The following is a 4900-nucleotide window of genomic DNA, read 5'->3' on the forward strand; positions in this document are numbered from 1 at the left end:
CATTCAATTTGAGCATTTTCGTTTGAGCAAGTCTGGTGGCCTAATAAAATCCATCTTTACGGACTGTTCTGTTTTGACAGATTCTGTCTTTTATTTCGCATTGCCTCTTTTGCTATGTTGGATGAATTCCTTTGATCCACTAATGTCCAGTAGCCTTATGCAATGTCCAGAAGTGTTAAGAATGATTGTGTCACCTCTGAACATGTGAATTTTTATTATGCACTAACCCTCTAATGAGTTGTTTCGAGTTTGGTGTGGAGGAAGTTTTCAAGGATCAAGAGAGGAGTATGATGCAATATGATCAAGGAGAGTGAAAGCTCTAAGCTTGGGGATGCCCCGGTGGTTCACCCCTGCATATTCTAAGAAGACTCAAGCGTCTAAGCTTGGGCATCCCCTTCTTCATCGACAACATTATCAGGTTCCTCCCCTGAAACTATATTTTTATTCCGTCACATCTTATGTACTTTGCTTGGAGCGTCGGTTTGGTTTTGTTTTTGTTTTGTTTGAATAAAATGGATCCTAGCATTCACTTTATGGGAGAGAGAGACGCTCCGCTGTAGCATATGGACAAATATGTCCTTAGGCTCTACTCATAGTATTCATGGCGAAGTTTCTTCTTCGTTAAATTGTTATATGGTTGGAATTGGAAAATGCTACATGTAGTAACTCTAAAATGTCTTGGATAATTTGATACTTGGCAATTGTTGTGCTCATGTTTAAGCTCTTGCATCATATACTTTGCACCCATTAATGAAGAAATACTTAGAGCTTGCTAATTTGGTTTCTCTAGAGTCTAGATAACATCTAGTATTGAGTTTTGAACAACAAGGAAGACGGTATGGAGTCTTATAATGTTTACCATATGTCTTTTATGTGAGTTTTGCTGTACCGTTCATCCTTGTGTTTGTTTCAAATAACCTTGCTAGCCTAAACCGTGTATCGAGAGGGAATACTTCTCATGCATCCAAAATACTTGAGCCAACCACTATGCCATTTGTATCCACCATACCTACCTACTACATGGTATTTATCCGCCATTCCAAAGTTAATTGCTTGAGTGCTACCTTTAAAATTTCATCATTCACCTTTGCAATATATAGCTCATGGGACAAATAGCTTAAAAACTATTGTGGTATTGAATATGTACTTATGCACTTTATCTCTTACTAGGAAGCATAGGCGCGGCGGCACGCCGCGCCCGTGGCTTTACCTCTTCGGTTGGTAAGGTTAGTGTTAGGAAATGATACATATATAGGTTTGATCGCTCATATTCTTTGGGACCGCAGTAGTTTGAAGATTAGTACCTCTGAAAATTAATTAAGAATAATATGATGCATAAAATAATATAAGGGATGATACCTAAGTGTATAGCAACGTTTACATTGGGTTACACGGTGGGTAAGGAGCCAGGTATGAACCGCCCTGGTGTTGCATCGAAGCCGGGTATAGACGGTTGCAGTAAGTGGTGGTAGATTCGTGCATCGAGGAGGAATTACCTGGAAAAAAATCGGAAGGAAGCAATTTGGTACTCCTGCTGATACTGGGCCAGTAATGATGATACCTGGCCTTTATACTCACTGGGTCAATTATTACAATTATTAAGCACTGTTGTTGGGCTGGGACAATTTAGCTGCTTTGGCAAGTTCTCCTAAAAAAAAAGCTGCTTTTGCAAGTAAGCGGTCTGAGAAAAGACATCGACAGAAGGAAAGCCATGTAGTGAAGAAAGAGAGGAGTTTACACTGTCGGCGTGTGCAGTGACGCTGGTCTGCTGTCGGCCCAGATCCAGTTCTTCAGGAAATGAGGTAGGCCACAGAGAAGAAGGGAAGAAGATTCACTCTGTTGACATGCACGGTGATGAGGTTCTGCTGCTCATCAAGATCTAGCACTTAGGGGGGTCCCGATTTTATCAGCGAGTCCGTGGATGAAGGGGGGCTGGTCGATGGCAAGAAGCCCCAGTGGACAGAGAGGCAGAGAAGGTGTCCGTGAGTCTCCGGATGAAGAGAAGGTGTTCGGCGGCAGGTAGTCACGGTAGACAGTGCTACCGGTGGGGAATCGATTGGTCGCGGCGGACATAGTGCTATCAGTGGGGAATCGAGCTGATCTGCTACCAGTTGGTATGTTCCTCTTTCTTGAGTTATTAAATCAAATTTCATTTCCATACGCCAACTGATTGCATGAATCAGCTCTCAAGGCTCAATTTTATATTCCACTTGCTTAATATGCTGAGTTTTGCTCTTTGTGCTTATATGAATAAGCTACAATCGGAAATGCAAGGCAGAAAAATTGAATACACAGAAACCATGGCTTCTCACTAAGTGAACTGGTTACAGCAATCGGAAGTGACACAAAGCCAGCTGATATAAGGGATAGTCTTCAGTATGCTTGTTACGTCTATAGAAACACAGAGTGCAGAAAAGAAACTATTGGCTGCGGCATAACATAGTATCAGCCGGTAATAGAAAGCATACATAAGGTAGCAACAAAACGATTTATACTAAATAAAATAATTTCACAATTGCACCAACTTCTGAAGGTAACTTAAGCACTGAAATTTGCAGATGCTATTTACAGTCATTTGAAGTTAATTCCCTGATTATACCCTTGTTCCTGCCATGGAACTCAAATAATCAGCTCATATTTTGCGCATATATGAATAATAAATATGGTGGTGGGTAGTTTACAGAACTCACCACATAAGCATCTAGGTAGAAAACACATCATATAGGACTGTATCAGCATTTATAGCCACATCAAGCCGTCGGCATTTGGTTTTCATCTTATCAGGCAGGGTGCGAACGCTGTCTCTCGTTTCACTCACATTTAGTTCCAGATAACTGTGTGGAACCACGCTATGGGGATGGTGTATGGGTAGGAAACACTTCATTGTGATGTGCCAAGGTCAATCCGTCACTGATCTAGGATGAAGACCATCCACTTCAGGGTCAGTCAACTAAACATTCTAGGCACCAAAAAACTCGAACATAAGAAGGAACAGAAAATAAAATTCTTCGACCAGAGAGTGGAACCTGGAGAAAAAGAACAATCAAAGAAAATGTTAGGCAGTTATACATGTATCAAAAAATGCAAGAGCATGGGAGGATAAATTACGCATGAACCAGCAAACCGTTTCGGCAAAAGAGTACTGTGCTTCAAGGTCAACCATCTAAATTTCTTAGGCACCAAAAACACCAATGCAAAAGGGATAGGAAACTTGATGCCTTGAACAAAAAGTGAAGCCTTGAAATGTGTATGTACCCTTACTGAATCTGATGTAACGAAAATTGCAAAGCTAGACCCCATATATCCAGTCCAAAATATATGTCGTATCAGTTTCCCAATGAGCTAAAACATGCCATGTCTGACGAACACACTTCAGGTGCTCATTTAATTGATTGATAGGTCCAAAAAATGCACACCTGCGCTGCACGAGAGCATAGAATTACACTGTCAATTCATAGATCATTATAGGATTAATGCCATGACGTCTCTTCTTCCCACCGGGACCCACTTCATCTTCCAAAGCTGTATGTATATATGAAAGAAGGAGGAACAATGTGAAATTGGAAAAACAAAGGTTAGATTTTTACATTTTTGGAAAAATAGGAACCTCTTTTCCCATTTGTAATAGCTACAGTTGCATCCATGCCGTGCAGGTCCAGCAGCTGAAGTCATTTTTGGAAAAATAGGAACCTCTTTTCCCATTTGTAATAGCTACAGTTGCATCCATGCCGTGCAGGTCCAGCAGCTGAAATAGGAATCTGCATCTGGCACATGATGATCATGCTATTTAAAGAAAAATAATCTTTTGATTTATCCGAATTTCACACAAATATGGAAATCCGCTAAGAACAAAATACTTGTGTGCAGTTTAGAATATCTGAAGACCATCATAGTTTTTCAAGGCACATAAAAAAGGAAGTGGCCTCAGTAATCTTACATAAGGAAAACAAAATCATGACTAACCTGAAAATCTGAGAAATAGGTATATTTTGTAGAATGAATGGGTTCATAAGTGCTGCCTTGAGAGCACCTGATTGTCCTCCTCCACTTGACGGTTCAATCCCCAGCATGATCTGGCCAGCCATGGTTCTCAGCTCTGGCAAAAGAATCAAATGGCAAAAGTTTTGGAATAGACACTCAGATCATAATCCAGCCTACGGTGGACCCATGATCCATGGACAATGAGCTCACCATTGATCAGATGGATGAATGGATGAGCTATCACATCATTGGACTTTATTGAGGAGGTGACGCGGCTCTTGCTACGCACTGGTAACCGCTGCGGACGCCTCCTTCTCGTCCTGGCCTCCAGGAGCCTCGCGGCCCTCTCCTGCTCATCGGCGATGATGTTCTCTCCGATCCTAGCCACTGTGGTACTTGGAAACAAATATATATGTCTGAAAACCTCGCAGCTGTCTAGTGTCAATCAAAGAAAGGTCTAACTGGTAAATTAAATTGCTGGTTGACAGATTGATGTACACCTTATCCCTCTACATATTTGCAGCAACGGCTGCAGAAATACAGAAAATACAAACCTAATCAGAAATAGTAGAAAGTAGAAACTATATGCCTTCAACTGAGAATTGCCAATTTGGTTTCACACTGATGCTCATTGATACAAAAGTACTCACAGTACTATGCATACAAAAATGGTGCTTCAGCAGGTACTTTAGATAGGCTCAATGGTGACACATAATTTGAATAGGAAATAAATACAGCTAGCATTTGATCATGCTTGCAGAAAAACACAATTGCTATTATTCATTCTTGCACCCCCATTCTTTGCGAAATATTTCATTGTATCTTCAGCCACTGGAAGCAAACATCTTAAGAATTCAGTCGATCCTGCCTGCACAAAAATAAGAAAATGTGCAATATGTTATATTCTGGAAATAAAACA

The 4900-nt window shown here is 40.8% G+C and overlaps 1 long non-coding RNA gene across 1 annotated transcript; it reads right to left on the minus strand.

Annotated features, from left to right (window-relative positions):
* Window positions 1–2474: 2474 nt before the first annotated feature.
* LOC127297045 (uncharacterized) lies at window positions 2475–3430 on the minus strand. The gene is made up of 2 exons (XR_007848852.1): window positions 2691–3430; window positions 2475–2607 (listed from the first exon to the last, which is right to left on the minus strand). It is a non-coding gene; the product is annotated as an uncharacterized lncRNA (long non-coding RNA).
* Window positions 3431–4900: the final 1470 nt, after the last annotated feature.

This window comes from Lolium perenne, chromosome 4, assembly GCF_019359855.2.
Source record: "Lolium perenne isolate Kyuss_39 chromosome 4, Kyuss_2.0, whole genome shotgun sequence".
NCBI lineage: Eukaryota > Viridiplantae > Streptophyta > Magnoliopsida > Poales > Poaceae > Lolium > Lolium perenne.